This window comes from Equus przewalskii, chromosome X (assembly GCF_037783145.1).
Source record: "Equus przewalskii isolate Varuska chromosome X, EquPr2, whole genome shotgun sequence".
NCBI classification, from domain to species: domain Eukaryota; kingdom Metazoa; phylum Chordata; class Mammalia; order Perissodactyla; family Equidae; genus Equus; species Equus przewalskii.
Genome location: NC_091863.1, coordinates 57,125,740 through 57,143,184, shown reverse-complemented (window position 1 = coordinate 57,143,184; position 17,445 = coordinate 57,125,740). Strand labels below are relative to the sequence as shown.

General features: G+C 39.6%; 1 long non-coding RNA gene across 1 annotated transcript in view; it reads right to left on the bottom strand.

Annotated features, from left to right (window-relative positions):
* Positions 1–3,797: 3,797 nt before the first annotated feature.
* The window catches only part of LOC103544639 (uncharacterized), a 97,643-nt gene continuing 83,995 nt past the window's right edge, over positions 3,798–17,445 (bottom strand). The window contains exon 2 of the long non-coding RNA XR_011536189.1: positions 3,798–4,892. This is a non-coding gene — a long non-coding RNA (uncharacterized lncRNA). The remainder of the gene's footprint in view (positions 4,893–17,445) is intronic.

Sequence of the window (17,445 nt, the reverse complement as noted above, 5' to 3'; positions counted from 1 at the left end):
ATCTGCATACCACATTTAAATAAATGGAAATTTTCTGAAACGCCTTTTTAATTTACACCAAGCATGTTCTTTTTTCACACAAATTAAGTCTATTAGCCTACAGTTTGTTGACTTTTAAATAATAATATAAAGAACTACCAACAATATACTAGCAAATCTTTATAAGGGCATGAATGTGTGTGTGTGTGAGAGAGAGAAAGAGACAGAGAGTAGTTATATGCATAATTTCATAATTATTTAAATATTGCTTTGATTTTACAAAGTTCTTTTCATAGAGTTCTCATTAAACAAATATTTCAAATGACTATTTTATCCTCAAAGGGATAATTTTTTTCCAGTTTTATTGAGATATAATTGACATACAGTACCGTATAAGTTTAAGGTGTACAGCATAATTCTTTGACTTACAAATATTGTGAAATAATTACCACAATGTTTAGTTAGCATCCATCATCTCATACAGATACTAAAAAAAGAAGCAAAAGTTTTTTCTTGTGATGAGAACTCTTAGGATCTAGTCTCTTAACAACTTTCAAATATACCATATAGCAGTGTTAACTATAGTCATCATGTTGTACATTACATTCCCAGTACTTATTTATCTTATAACTGGAGGTTTGTACCTTTTGACCACCTTCATCCAATTTCTCTCTGTAAACCCCTTGTTTAGTGACTTTCAGAAATTACTTCTGTGCTCCTTGTTACTTGTGGCCTTTAAAGTCTCTGTCAGGTAATAACTGGGCAGAGATTTCCTTGAATATCTGAAGACAAAAAATATTCATCTTTGACAATGGGCTCTGTCTGTGTTGGGGCACATCTCCAACACTGAGCCAGGCAGTTTACAATTCTGCCTTTGTCTTCATTTTCTACCTCCATAGAGCCTCAAGGTCAGCAAGAGGAGAGAGACCTAGGGTCTACTCAGGTTTTTTTCTGAGTATGCACACAGTCCTGAGTAGGCATGTGGCTTTTTAGATTACCAAGTATTTGACAGAGCTTTTCAAAGCCTTTTTAGATATGTCATTCCCCAGCCTTTCCTCTCAAGCTGTTTTGTTAGTGTATTATATGCCCCAACTGTTACCTATTGCTTCAGGCAGCAGCAACCTAAGACATTATCTTATACATGTTTTCAACAAATGCCTCCTGGGAAACATCTTTATTACTAGCTCAGTTCTGAATTAGATGAAATAAAGATAAAAACTTTAATTAGTCTCCCAGGTAGCCACCAGACAGGTAAGAACAAATAATTAATTACATTTACTTATAAATGAAGTCTGTTCTGCCCCTCCAGTCCCAAGAATGTGGGCTCTTGTTTTCACTGCTAACGTTTAGCCAAGGATTGGAGAATGGGACTGAGGTAAATTAAATGGTACAAACGTTGCTGTTCTTATCAAGAATCAGCTATACTTTCTAGAATAAGCATTGCCTAGGTTGATTCAAGCCTTTGGTCAATTTCCAGAGTTCCAAAAAATGTTAATTTTGTCCATTTGTTCATTGATTTTATGGAGGGGCAAGATTTTGAATCCTTTTCTTTGTCATTGCTGATATCACTCCTATAATGGTTAAAAAATACATCTACAAATTCTCTAATATTCCATCCTTTAAGTGGTGGAGTCAAACTATCATCCCATGAATGTGGGTTGTATTTAGTGACTCAATTGTAATGAATAAAAGAAAGTGGAAGTGATGGTACATGACTCAGAAGGACTATGTCACAAAAATCATTGAGTGCTTCTTCCTTGCTCTCTCTCTTGAATTATTCACTCTGGGGAAAGCCAAGTGTTACACACTGAGGCCCAATAAAAGGAATGGAATATTCCTACCAAAAGCAACATGATTGAGTAATCTTATAAGTGAATCCTATAACCCAGTCAAACTTTCAGATGATTGCAGTCCCAGCGGACTCCATGCTTCCAATGTCCTAAGAGCTGCTGTGCCAGAACTATTAGCTAAGCTCCACCCAAATTCCTAACCCCTACCAACTGTCAGATAATTAATGTTTGTTGTTTTAAACCATTCTATTTTGGGGCAATTTGTTACATAACAGTAGGTAGCTCATAAACCTGCTTATAAAGAAAACAAAAATATTAAGATGTTAAGAGCAATCCTGAAGAATATACTAATCTTTTTGAATGCTAATCAAAAAAGATATTAGTAGAACAGGTCAAGGCCTATTCAAACGGCTTCTGATATAGTTCCTGACAGCTTATCTGTTACACCTCTGAAATGGTTTCTATAGAAAAGGAGATAACATTTATAAGCAGAGGGTCAATTTCTGTAGCGAGTTTGGGGATTTCTGAGCTGATTTAGAAAAAAATGTGACCACAAGGTGGCAGTAGCACACAAGAAACGTTATTTGGGTGGTACTCGAATAGATTTGTATAAAGGATGGGGTATGGGGGAGTTCTCACAGCATGAGACCTTCCAGAGGTCTACCACTCAGAAGGGGAGGAGCGCATGGAAACTCCCAGGCAAGAAGGGAATAGAAGCGGGGCCTTATGTCTAGGTGATATCACTTGGCAGCAAGATGGGGACTCTGAGTCAGAGAGCTCTAAAGGGCAGCAGAGGCTTGGGGTCATTTATAGCACCAGGGTCTACCTTATCTATGGCCAGCAGATTTACAAGTTCAGTTTACAAGTATAAAAGTCAGGCAAACCCTAAAAAGCTAAAAATATTTTATAAAGGCTACATTTAAAGCAATTGCGCAAAATGTGTAAATTTGTAAAAATTTTCAAAACGTGTAAAAATTTGAGTTTGGCACTGGTGAGCTTTTAAGCTAATTGTTATGGCCTGCTGTAAAGAAGGAAAAGAATGTAGGGCCAATATACAGGGGCCATCTTTGGCTCATTCATATAACAACTTCCCGTGCCACTTATTATGAAGACAATCTTCAATGATATAGGGGTCTTTGCAGGTGTGTTTAATATACAGAAAACATCATTCAAGACAAAATAGCCTCTTCCCATTTTATGTCATGGAAATTCTTCACTGGGGTCTCTATAGGGTGAATCAGGATTAAATTCTTACCTTGCAAAAAGAAGTTTTTGAAAGATAGGTTATTTGCAGAGAACCAACTAAGATTCACACTAAACCTCGTATTTGTTTTTTATTCCTGCTTAAAAATTACCATGAACTTAGTTTTAAACAGCACATATTTATTATATCATGTTTTCCGTAGGCCAAGGATCTGGGACAGCTTAATTGCATGCTCTGCTTAGGGTCTCACGAGACTGTAATGGAAATGTTGGCTGGGCTGCATTTTCGTCGGAGGAATAACTGAGGAAGAATATACTTCCAAGTTCTTTCAGGTTGTTGGCAGAATTCATGCTCTTGTGGCTATATAACCAAAGTTCCAGGCTTTTTGCTGGCTGCCAGCAGGAGACTGTCCTCAGGTCCTAAATGATTCAGGAATAGTTCCTGTTCCCACGTGCTTCTCCAACATAACTGCTTACATTGTCAAACCAGCAATGACAGTCCTCCAGTCTGATAAGACAGATTCTTACTTATGTAATCATAGAAGCTATTTTTGCCATATAACATAACCTAAGTAAGGGAGTGACATTCTATCACTTTTGCCATTGTTTAGAATTTGCTTTTGGTTAGAAGTCACGGGTATTGCGTGCATACAAGGGCAAAGGAATAAGCAAAGGTGTGACTGCTGGTAAATAACAAATCATTATGGGTTAACTGATGGTTTGTCTGCTACAAACCTATTTTAAAAAATGACAGGACCAAAGAGGTGTTGTTACTTAGAAGTGATGTTTCCCAGACTTAATAAGAAGATACCCAACTACTATGAATTCTATATGTATATAAAATAGTTTATTTTTATTTGCTTTCCAATGTTTTTATTAATGCCTGCAATTTACTTTTCAATAATTAGCATATTTAATATTATTGCAGTAAAAAACACTACAAAACATTAACTTTAGTTCTATTAGTCTACAAAAAATCTTGATGATAGACACTTGTGAATACATTGGAAAATACATTATTTTATTTTTGGAACAAATTATCACGAATATAGCCCAATTTAGGAACCAATGATAAATGGTTATAATGATTCTCAAATAAATTTACTAGAGCAAGGTATAATTGCTCCACTGGTAGATTTTTCTCATTATAATTGCTCTAATCTTTTAAGGTTAACATTTGAAGATATTATGAAATAAAAATGAAAATTTTAAATCTAATGCTTGAAAGTCAGTCTTCCAAAATTAACTTGAGCATTCTAAGTTCTGAGATTTAAATTTGAGAGTGCTGTTTCTTACTACTTCACTTTACACATTCACATAAAGTAGTTGTATTAGTCAGGGTTTTCCAGAGAAACAGAACCAATAGGATATATCTACAAATATATGAGATTTATTATAGGAATTGGCTCATGTCATAATGGAGGCTGAGAAGTCCCATGATCTGCTGTCTCCAAGCTGGAGAACCAGGAAAGCTGGTGGTATAACTCAGTCCGAGTATGAAGTCCTGGGAACCAGGGAGCCAGTGGTGTATCTCCTGGTCCCAGGTAGAAAGCCTAGGGGAGGGGAGAGGTGCTGGTCCAAGTCTTCGAGTCTGACGGCCTTCAGAACCAGGAGCTCTGATGTCTGAGGGCAGGAGAGAGAATTCAACCTTCCTCTGTCATTTTGTTCTATTCAGGCACTCAATGGATTGGAGGATGCCCATCCATATTGGTGAAGGTGGATAGTCTTTACTCAGTCTACTGATTCAAATACTAATCTCTTCTGGATACACACTCACAGACACATCCAGAAATGATGTTTCACCAGTTATCTGGTCATCACTTAGTGCAGCCAAGTTGACACATGTTGTGACTTTTTAGATTAACATTTGTTAAGTAGAGCCTCATGATGTCAGATGGTGAGCCACGGTTCAACAAAAGACTGCAAGGGAAAGTGAAATAGAAAAGTTTATTACTCACAGATCCTGGAGGAAGTACATGGCATGCTTGGAGGAGCCACATGGGGAGGTCAAGGCAGGGTGCAGGCAGAGAGAGGAGGGCAGGACCTAGGACACATGCCTTTATTAGGGTCTGTGGGTGGAGTGCTTTTGGGTTCCCACGCTAAGGCCACATTGGTCAATTCAAACCAAAGAGTGAGGTTTTGTTAAGCTTCTTGGGGGTCTTATACAAGGGATGCACAAGGGGAAGGCTCTGGGAGGGGAGGGAGAATGCTTATCACAAGGGTAGCTGGGGGAGTCATGTCAGGAACTTACATTTACCTGTGATTCTGTGGGTTGTTACCTAGAGCATGCATTCTTGGGGGGGGGGGGGTTGGTTATTGTCAGTTGAAGGCCCCTGCAGTCTACTTCGCCACACGAAATGGACACTGAAGCAACAACATTATGGAGTAGTTTAGCTAAACTTTCAACAATCCATCCTGTGATGTTTCAGCATCAGGAATAGCAATCACTTGTGTAGCAGATATGTTAAAGGACATAGGTATTGTTTTCTGAAGCTATTGTAAAGCACATTTATCCAAAACAATAACAATGAAGCCTATGATGAATATGCTACTGTTTGAAATCCCATTCTCAGCCATTGCCCCCCACGTGGATGACAAGAGCCATGATAACAAATCAGGGACCTCAGGGAGTATGGAAATTTGTTGAAATATTTTATATTATGCATGATCTGCATACTTTGAGATATCTTCTGGAGGTTGGCCTGTACTGGTCCTGAGTTGTTAATGTACATGCAGAAAGAGGTGCCCTGTAAAGAACAGAATGCACCCCATTCAGTCAGTAGGAAATCTAATGCCAGTTGATTATCCATCACCATTTGTGCTAGTGAGTCATGCTGTTCCTGCATCAAACTCAAGCTAGTGTCTGCATGTGGTTGGTGATGGTGGTTAATAATTGCTGAGTGGCTTTTTAATAATTGATCTTGTTGGGCTAGGGTGGTTGCACTTATTCTTAAGCCTGCCAGTGCACTAGGGATGGCCAATCTCAACAAGACAGGGATAAAAATGGTCCTTTTGGTACGTGAGTGGGGTGTCTCTAGTGGAGAAGTGCTGGGAGAGTAAACGGTGGCTAGAATATTAAAAGTAACAATGTTGCAATAATAGGGGTCATCTCCACGGATAGCTTGTTGGTGGAGCAGGGTCAAGCGGACTTGCTCCTGGCCCCTTGAGTCAGGTCCACAATAGAATCTGAATGAGGCACTATTTACCATTAGGGGGCAGTGAGTATACAAGTTTAAGTCCAACTTTTGTGTTTGAGTATAGTTGGTAGCCTTTAGAAAGTACCACCATGGTTTAATCCTTCTGATGCTTACTTACAAGGTGCTCATGCCCAAACATGGGGTCTAGATTAGGGGTTTGGTTTAGCTTAAATGAGACTCACTGTGTTTGGGAGGGAATTAGCACAAGGGGCTGATCACTAGGAAGAGCTGTGGGATAGATAGTGACATGGGGATGTAGGCCTGGCCCTATATGGTAACAGATCCAACATTGGTTTTACTTTCAAGGCCTGGTCTGCTATCTTGGAGGTTTATCTGAATACATTTGTCGTGTGGGATCTAGTCCACTTAGTTTTGGTGTGGGGTAAGGTCATGGCTTACAACAGGGAGGGACTTTTGGATAAGACGTGAGAAGAAGAGATCATGATTTTGAGTATGGAGGAGTTGTCAGCAGTGGTAGTGGGAATAATGAGAGAAATAAGTCTGTTGTGGATGTATCAGATGGAAAGCAAAAGCTATAATCTAGTACAGTGAACAGCGAACACAGCAGCAAGAGGTCCCTAACCGTGGGATCTAAGCAAGTTAAGCTAGTGGTGTTGAGAGGAACTGCCATATTGTGGTTAGTGTGGTTTAGAGTACATCGTGTGGCTTGCCATAAGGGTGAAAAGTGAAATACTGTTGTCAGGCAGTTGGCAGGGAACTTACAGTTTTGCAAGAGTTTTGATAGAAGCAAAGTTCACAAGGCAAGCTGTTAGCCATTTCAGAAAAATAGTATTCAATAGGGTCCTCAAGGTCAATCAGTTGGAGGCATTCTTGCAACTCAGCCCCCAGGTTGACAGTTACCACCATCATTTCTCTCTTGGTGCAAGAGGGGTTCGGGTGTAAATCCCAATTTCCAGCAAAGTCGGGGGTGTGTTGTCTCCCTCATCATTCTCTTGGGCTGGGGTGAAATCATCTGAGGTGTTGGTGTACTTGAGGATGGCTATGACCAGCCCAGGGATAAGGTGGCCTTCCCAGATGGAGACCCACAAAGGGTAGGAGTGGCTGGCTGCTGTTAAATTCTGAGTTTATATGCTAGAGGCCTGGCTCAGGATGAAATTACAGCTATGGGATCTACTGCTAGCTGAGCAGATTCCAGTGAGCTTCATCAGATCATCAGGGGCGCACCTTGCAAAGGAGCACAATGTCCAAGACAAAGCTTTGTGGGAACTCCATTCATAATAATAACTCTGTGCATACTGATGGGCTAATTGTAGGGACATTTTGTGGATGGCAGCTTTACAATCTGGAGATCATCCCATTAAGACTATAGTGGAATCATTAGGGCACAAACCTACCAGACAGATAGGTCTGATTTGGTTACATCGAGAAGGCCATTCTGCCTGGGATATAATTTGAGGCATAGTATAAGGAGAGATGAGCTCATTTAAGTATCACTTCCCCTGGCATCATTTAACAGAAAGGGAGATACGATCTGGGTCAGAATCCACGCCCAGTGGCACGTTGGCCAAAGCCCTTCTTACAGGGCCTGCCGGCACTTGGTGCTCAGCCAACCTGCGGTGCAGGTGTGTACCTAATTTTGGTTCAGCACATCTCTTGGGACAGGATTAGGCCTGAGATGTCTACTAACAACCCTATTATTCGGCTTGTACACAATAAGAGCAAAACCCTCAACAAAGCACTTGAATTTGACTAGCTTATGGAGGCCTCCTTCAGGGCTTGCAATCTAGATACAGACCAAAGGTAGAGTGTGGTTGCTTTGGAGCAATAGGTTGCTTATCTCTTCATTTAAGATGGGGTAGGAACATGGCCTGTGTCTGCTGATAGCAACTGTTGGACTTCAGGGTTCCTTTGTCGATTTCATTTCCTAATGTGGCTGGCATCCACTAGGTGGAGGGCTTCTTTTCCTCTATCTGAGATGCACACAGTTACAATAGTGGGCACTGGAACTATAATTTCAATCTCCAGTAAAATTTTTGATGCATTTGGTTTAATTATCCAGCCTTTATAACCTGAATAGTGAGGCAAAGTTGGTGGCCTTAGCTTTGCAGCTGGAACTGGGCCATCATCTGAACCAATAAAAGTCTGTATAATCATGATTTCTAAGCAATTTGGTAGGGGTTTGTCCCCTTGAGATCTCTCTATTATAAAAGGGTCATGTTGCACAATCTACCCTCAATCAGGTCGCCAGCATGTGGAAGGCAGCAACACAATAAAAAACATCAAAATGGTAATAGGAGCATTTATCTGGTGAGCAGATGTGAATGAGGTCCTTTTAAATATCAAAGGAGTGGGAGATCCCTGTAATGGCTAGCAGGGAAGTCTCCGGAGAAGACTTGTAGCTAGTGTGGGGGTTGAGAGATCTGAGGGCTCGGAATTAAGCAGTATTAGAGCTTGAGCTAACATTTCTGTCCATTTAGGTGACCATTTATTGTTTAAAAGTTTGAGGAGCATGTCTTCAAGTAGGCCATTGTGCCTCTCCATAAGTCCAGCCACTTGGGGCTGGTAAGCGAGGTGGAAATTCTACAAGATTCCATGTTCTAGAGTCCATGACTGAACAGCTTGGGAGGTGAAATGGCTACCATGTCTGAATCTATAATGTCTCCTGGGCCAAAGAGAATGAGCACATACCTGGTTAAAAGGAAATTATATTATGGGAAGCAGTGTTTCTGGAGCGAGCTGCCAGCAGAGTGCAGTAAAAGTATTGATGATGGCAGTTGCATATCTACTATCTCCAGCAGAGGGCGGCAGTGGACTGATAAAATAAATTTGCCATCTTTAATAGATTCTGTCGCCCTGGGGCACATGTCCCCAGCTGGGAGCCTTACAGACTTTTGTTTGGGAGCAAACGGGGCAATTATCTACCACCAGTTTGGCTAGAGCCAGCGTGAGGGGGAGGCCATGCCTGTATGTCGAATCAGTGAGTGCTGTCACTCCCTTCTGGCCTGATGCAATCTGTGCCCACTCTGCTAGTGGGTATGGCATCTCTGAAGAAATAGTTGTTTCTGGGGCTGTGTCTGCTACTCTGGGAGATGGCTAACATGGGGCCTTGAAATAGGCATGTAATTTGATAAGAAGTCTGCACTCTTATTACAATGTGCTTTTGGTGTTTGTTGGTGTGCATATGCAGAGACAAGTGACCATAATCAGCATGTGTGAGTTGGCTATCTCTTTCCAAATGGAGGCGTCCCAGAAAGGCTTTCCCTGAAACACAAAACTATCTTTTTTCCATTGTCCAGAACAGACTGTGAGCCCATTGGATACAGCCCAGGAGTCAGTAAAAATGTATGCCCTTGGGAGTCTCATTTTTGTGGCCTGTTGTAGGGCAAGGTGTATGGCCACCAATCTTTCCAATGGGGCTGAGCCAGGACAGCACTCCTTGACTAGGGATATGCCACTAGAGAAATAATACTGCGGCCTTCCAGCTGGCTGCACTGTGTACAATGGTGGCACTGCTGTCAGAAAACACTGATTCCCTTTTCTTGTCAGACAGTTGGTCCCAAGAGGCTCCCTCAACTGCTAGAGGGGCCAACAGTGGGGATGCCACTAGCTGCAGGTCCATGTCAGTGCACAAGGGGCTGAGTATGGGGGAAGCCACATCCTCCAATAACCTGAAAAGGCCCTTGACATTCGGTTTAGCCTTTTCCTGATGGTGTCATTTCCATTTTAACAGTGAGGCCTCAGTGGCTGTGCTGAACCTCTGCTGGGTTGGATGGGGACTTCAGTGTGAAGCACCATGGGCTTGTGTGTGAAGTATTATGAGTTGTGACCCTATTGGTGCCTCTGTCTCTAAAAGGGACCAGGAGGCTGGCAAAATTTGGAGCCTGAGTGGCTACTATCTGGTGCAGGCATTTGGTCCAGAACCCCATGAGCAGCCAGGTAGAGTCATGCTTAGACCAGAGAGTCCATGAAGAGTAATCAGGCATTACTAGTGACTCAGCTGAGAAGTCTGAGCCTGGGTGGACTAAGGGCAGGGCCTGTTGTGTGGCCTTGTTGCACCAGCCACAAGGCAGTTTGTTGAAGTTCTTCCCAATGGAAAGAAGCTGACTCGCATGTAACAGCATAAATACAGGTTTAAGCAGAATGGGTAAGTGTGGAATGTGTTGTCTCCAAAAAATGCATAGGCTTAATATATGCTGTGTCTGACACACTCAGAAATAATGTTTTACCAGCTGCTATTTGGTCATCACTTAGCGCAGCCAAGTTGACACATGTTGTGACTTTTTAGATTAACATTTGTTAACTAGAACCTCAGGATGTCAGATGGTGAGCCACGGTTCAACAAGACTGCAAGGGAAAGTGAAATAGAAAAGTTTATTACTCACAGATCCTGGAGGAAGTACATGGCATGCTTGGAGGAGCCACATGGGGAGGTCAAGGCAGGGAGCAGGCAGAGAGAGGAGGGCAGGACCTAGGACACATGCCTTTATTAGGGTCTGTGGGTGGAGTGTTTTGGGGTTCCCATGCTAAGGACAGATTGGTCGATTCAAGCCAAAAAGAGTGAGGTTTTGTTAAGCTTCTTGGGGGTCTTATAAAGAGGTGCACAAGAGGAAGGCTCTGGGAGGGGAGGGAGAATGCTTATCACAAGGGCAGTTGGGGGAGTCATATCAGGAACTCACATTTACCTGTGATTCTGTGGGCTGTTATGTAGGGCATGCATTCTTGGGAGGGGCTCATGTCAGTTCAAGGTCCCTGCAGTCTGCTTGGCCACACAAAATGGATGCCAAGGCAGCAACATTATGGAGTAGTTTATCTAAACTATCAACACACAAAAGTAACCTTCACAGTAGTCAACTACATAATACTACTTCTCATTCATCCTCTATTTTAAAAACATGCACATAACAGGAACATGAAAAAACTTTTAAAAGTTCTGGTGAACAAACATCTATGGACAGCTAATCTTCGACAAAGGAGCTGAGGGCCTCCAATGGAAAAAAGAAAGTCTCCTCAACAAATGGTGCTGGGAAAACTGGACAGCCACATGTAAAAGAATGAAAAATTGACCATTCTTTTTCACCATTCACAAAAATAAACTCAAAGTGGATCAAAGACCTAAAGATTAGGCCTGAAACAATAAGTCTTCTAGAAGAGAATATGGGCAGTACACTCTTTGACATCAGTTTCAAAAGAATCTTTTCGGACACCATAACTCCTCAGGCGAGGGAAACAATAGAAAGAATAAACAAATGGGACTTCATCAGACTAAAGAGCCTCTTCAGGGCAAGGGAAAACAGGATTGAAACAAAAAACAACCCACTAATTGGGAAAAAATATTTACAAGTTATTTATCTGACAAAGGGTTAATCTCCATAATATATAAAGAACTCACACAGCTCAACAAGAAAAAATCAAACAACCTGATCAAAACATGGGCAGGGGACATGAACAGACATTTCTCCAAAGAAGATATACTGATGGCCAATAGACACATGAAAAGATGCTCATCATCACTAATCATCAGGGAAATGCAAATCAAAACTACACTAAGATATCACCTTACACCTGTTAGAATGACAAAAATACCCAAAACAAAAAGTGACAAATGTTGGAGAGGTTGTGGAGAAAAAGGAACCCTCATACACTGTTGGTGGGAATGCAAACTGGTGTAGCCATTATGGAAAACAGTATGGAGATTTCTCAAAGTTAAAAGTAGAAATACCTTATGACCCAGCCATCCCACTACTGGGTATCTATCCTAAGAACCTGAAATCAGCAATTCCAAAAGTCCCATGCACCCCTATGTTCATCACAGCATTATTTACAATAGCCAAGTCATGGAAGCAACCTAAGTGCTCATCAACTAATGATTGGATAAAGAAGATATGGTATGTATATATATACAATGGAATGCTACTCAGCCATAAAAAAGGATAAAATTGTCCCAGTCACAACAACATGGAGGGACCTTGAGGGTATTATGTTAAGTGAAATAAGTCAGATAGAGAAAGACGAACTCTGTATGACTCCACTCATAGGTGGAAGTTAACATTTAGACAAAGAGAACTGATTGGTGGTTACCAGGGGAAAGAGGGGTTGGGGGGAGGGCACAAAGGGTGAAGGGGTGCACCTACAACATGACTAACAATAATGTACAACCGAAATTTCACAAGGTTGTAAACTATCATCTTTTTTTTTTTTTAAGATTTATTTTTTTCCTTTTTCTCCCCAAAGCCCCCTGGTACATAGTTGTATATTCTTTGTTGTGGGTACTTCTAGTTGTGGCATGTGGGACGCTGCCTCAGCGTGGTTTGATGAGCAGTGCCATGTCCGCGCCCAGGATTCGAACCAATGAAACACTGGGCTGCCTGCAGCAGAGCACGTGAACTTAACCACTCGGCCACAGGGCCAGCCCCCTATCATAATCTTAATAAAAAGAAAAAAACAAAACAAAACAAAACAAATTCTAGTGAACCAAATAAGAAAATATGTCATAGGATATTACATAAAAAATTTTTTTTAAAATAGGAAATCTGCATGGTGTTAGTCATCATACTGAGTTCAATTAAATACACTTTATACCCATGATACCTTGCATTGAATCATTTAAGAAAAACTGAGATCTCACAGTTGTACAGGAATTCGATAAATGGAAAACTGATATATAGGGTAGCCTCAAACTTAAAAATAAGTTCTACACAAGAAGTTTATTTGTAGTGTACTTTTCTGGCCACTTACTTCATCACTCAATCATACAAAAATACTTGTTGAACACAATTTGGTAGGCAGACATTGTACTAACTGGTGGGATTGTGTTTGGAATACTGTTAATTCTACAGATGAGTTTGGGGAGAACTGGCATCCTTACTACATTGAGTCATCAAATCCATGAACACAGTATGTCTCTTGATTAATTTAGGTATTTAACTTCTTCCAACAGAATTCTTAAGTTGGAAGGCTACTTAACTACAAATTTAAATTCTTTAATAAATATGAGCCTATTCAAATAATCTATTCTTAGGGAAATTATAGTAGTTAGTATTTTAATATCTTTTAACGTCTTTAGGGTTTGTAGTAATAACATGTCTTTTATTCTTGATATTGATAATTTTGTCTTGTCTCTTTTTTTCTTGGAGGATTTGGCTGGTAGCTTATCAAATTTGTTTTATTTTTAAAAGAAATTTGCTTACATTTCCCTGATGATTAGTGATGTTGAACATCTGTACATGCATGTGCCTTTTGGCAATGTGTCTATTTTGTTTGGAAAAATGTCTGTTCCTATCCTCTGCCCATTTTTTGATCAGGTTGTTTGTTTTTTTGTTGTTGATTTGTGTGTGATCTTTACATATTTTGGAGATTAAACCCTAGTCAAATATATGATTTGCAAATATTTTCTCCCAGTTGGGGGTTGTCTTTTCATTTTGTTGCTGGTTTCCTTTGCCTTGCAGAAGCTCGTTAGTCTGATGAAGTCCCACTTGTTTATTTTTTCTTTTGTTTCCCTTGTCCAAGTAGACATGGTATTCAAAAAGATCCTTCTAAGATCAATGTCAAAGAGTGTACTACCTATATTTTCTTCTAGGAGTTTTATGGTTTCAGGTCTTATCTTCAAGTCTTTGACCCATTTTGATTTAATTTTTGTGTATGGCAAAAGATAATGGTATACTTTCATTCTTGTGCATGTGGCTGTCCAGTTTTCCCAACACCATTTATTGAAGAGACTTTCCTTCCTCCATTGTATGTTCCTAGCTCCTTTGTCAGACTAGCTGTGTGTAGATTTGTGATTTTATTTCTGGGCCTTTCATTCTTTTCCATTGATCTGTGTGTCTGTTTTTGTACCAGTACCATGTTGTTTTGATTACTATAGCTTTGTAGTATATTTTGAAGTCAGGGATTGTGATGCCTCCAGCTTTGTTCTTTTTTCTCAGGATTGCTTTAGCTATTTGGGGCCATTTCTTGCCCCATATGAATTTTAGGATTCTTTGTTCTATTTCCGTGAAGAATGTCCTTGGGATTCTGATTGGGATTTCATTGAATCTGTAGATTGCTTTAGGTAGTATGGACATTTTCACTATATTTAGTCTTCTGATCCATGTGCATGGAATATCTTTCCAATTCTTTATGTCATCATCAATTTCTTTCAGTAATGTCTTATAGATTTCATTGTATAGGTCTTTCACCTCCTTGGTTAAATTATTCCTAGATATTTTACTCCTTTTGTTGCAATTGTAAATAGGATCGTATTCTTGAGTTCTCTGTTAGTTTGTTATTAGAGTATAGAGATGCAACTGATTTTTCTAAGTTGACTTTGTACCCTGCAAGTTTGCTGTAGTTTATAGGGTTTTATATATAAAACTCATATTGTCTGCAAACAGCAAGAGTTTCACTTCTTCACTGCCTATTTGGATTCGTTTTATTTCTTTTTCTTGCCTAACTGCTCTGACCAAAACCTCCAGTACTACATTGAATAAGAGTGGCAAGAGTGGGCACCCTTGTCTTGTTCCTGTTATCAGAAGGATGGCTTTTACGGTTTCCACACTGAGGATGATGTTGGCTGTGGGTTTCGCGTATATGGCCTTTATTATTTTGAGGTACTTTACTTCTATACTCATTTTATTGAGAGTTTTTATCATAAATGGATGTTGGATCCTCTCAAATGCTTTCTCTGCACCTATTAAGATATCACCTTACATCCGTTAGAATGGCTATTATCATCAGGACAAAAAATAACAAATGTTAGACAGGACGTGGGGAAAAGGGAACTGTCATACACTGTTGGTGGGAATGCAAACTGGTGCAGCCACTGTGGAAAACAGTATGGAGATGTCTAAAAAAATTAAAAATAGAAAAACCACATGACCCAGCTATCCCACTGCTGGATATTGATCCAAAGAACTTGAAATCAACAATTCAAAGAGACCTATGCACCCCTATGTTCATTGCAGCATTATTCACTATAGCGAAGAATCAGAAGAAACCCATGTGCACATCAACTGATGATTGGATAAAGAAGATGTGGTTTATATATACAATGGACTACTATTCAGCCATAAAAAAGACAAAACCAGCCCATTTGCAACAACATGGATGGACCTTGAGGGTATTATGTTAAACGAATTAAGCCAGAGAAAGACAAACACCGTATACTTTCACTCATATGTGGAAAATAAACTAACACATGGACAAAAAGAACAGTTTAGTGGTTACCAGAGGGGAAGGGAGTTGGGGGGTGGGCACCAGGGGTGATGGGGCGCATTTATATGGTGACTGACACTGTACAACTGAAATTTCACAGTGTTATAAACTATTATGACCTCAATAAAATTTTTTAAAACTTCTGCTATTTCTAATTTTCCTTACTGTTTTCTCTTTCTGATTTCATTGGTTTTTGCTCTCATATTTATTATTTGTTACTATTGCTTGCTTTTAATTTGTTGTTTTTCTAGCTTTATCAAGGGGAAATTTCAATTGATTTAAGACCTTTAATTCCACTATAAGCACGTAATGTTAAAAATGTCCCTGTTCTGTGTTACAAACATCGCAGTTTTGATGTTGTATTTCCTTTTTATTAACCTCCAAATATGTTCTAATTTCCACTGAAATTTCTTAGACCAGTCAGCTTTTGGAGAGCTTTTAATAATTTCCAAGTATTTGGGGTTTCTGTTATTGATTTCTAGTTTAATTCCATTATTGCCACAAATAATACTTTCTATAAGTATGATTATATTACATTTGATCAGATTTCCTTTTGGCTGAGCATATGATGAATATTGCTGAATGTTTCAAGAGAACTTGCAATCTCTTGTTGGGTTGAGTGTTCCACAAATGTCACATGTCAAGTTGATTGACAGTGTTCAGACTGCTGTTTATTGTTGTTGTTGACTTCTAGTAATCCTGTGTACAGTAGAGTGGAACACTGCTCAGTCTTTTTGCATCATCTTCTCATCTCCCAGTGCTATATCAGACAATGCTCCACTGCTATTCATTGGGTTTTCATGGACAATTTTTTTCAGAAGTTGATGGACATGTCGTTCTTCCTAATCTATCTAGTCTGTTTAGTTTGTAAGCTCTGTTGAAGTCAGCCTGTCCACTACGGGTGACCCTGCTGGTATTTCATACACTGGTGGTGTAACTTTCAGCATCACAACATGTAGCTGCCACAGGATGACAATGGGCAGATGAGTGGTGTGGTTTCCTGACCAGGAAATGAACCAAGGCCATGGTGGTGAGAGAACTGAATCTTAACCACTCGACCACTAGGGTTGGTTATGTTCATATATATGTATCTCAGACTTGTATATCTGGCGTATTTTCTGTCTACATGTTTTAATGAATGAAGGAATTAGTAGCATCCAAATTTAAGAATAATCCAGGTAATTTTTTCTGTTCTGCAGTCTTGCTATTCCACCCTTCTTTTGATTAGTGTTCACAAGTTTGTCATTTTTCTTCTTGTTGCTTGTAACATATCTTTGTTACTCTATTGAAAGTGGGTATTCTTTGGTATTTTTCTAGGTGATTTATATTTTTAACAAATTATGTTTAAATAATTATGGAGACAGGATGTTTCAAAAGACTACTGCAAGGCTCATACCTCTCACCTGGTCACCCCCAAAGGTAACATTTTAACTGTAGCACAATATCAAAACCAAGAAATCAACATTAATACATAGGGTGCATATGGTTCCACGCCATTTTATCACGTATGTGGACTGCTGTAACCACCATAGCAATCTATCAACAAACTATTCCATCATTGCAAAGATACTCCTTGTGCTACTCCTTTATAATCACTCCCAATATCCTCTGCCATGCCTAACAGATGACAATAACCTGTTTCCCATCTGAATAATTTTATAAGTAACCATGCATATGTGACAATTTGAAACTAATATTTCATTCACAATACTACCCTTGAATCCAACTTTTTGTATATATTCATAGTTCATTTCTTTTTATTGCTGAGTAGTATTCCATAGTATGGATATACCAAAATTTTTGCCATTCACCTGTTGAAGGGCATATGAACTGATTTCAGTTTGTGGCTATTTCAAATAAAAATGTGAAAATTTAAATACAGGTTTTTGTGTAGATATGGGTTTTAATATCTCTGAGATAAAAACCAATGACTGCAATTATTGAGTCTTATTGCATGTTCAGCTTTAAAAGAAAATACTAAAAGGTTTTCAAGGGTGGATATACAATCTGATGTACCCATCAGAAATGTCTGAGAGTTCGTTTCTCTACAGCATCCTCAGAGTTTTGTATGGTCAATGCTATGTGTTTTAGCTCTTATAACAGGTATGCAATGGTATCTCATTATG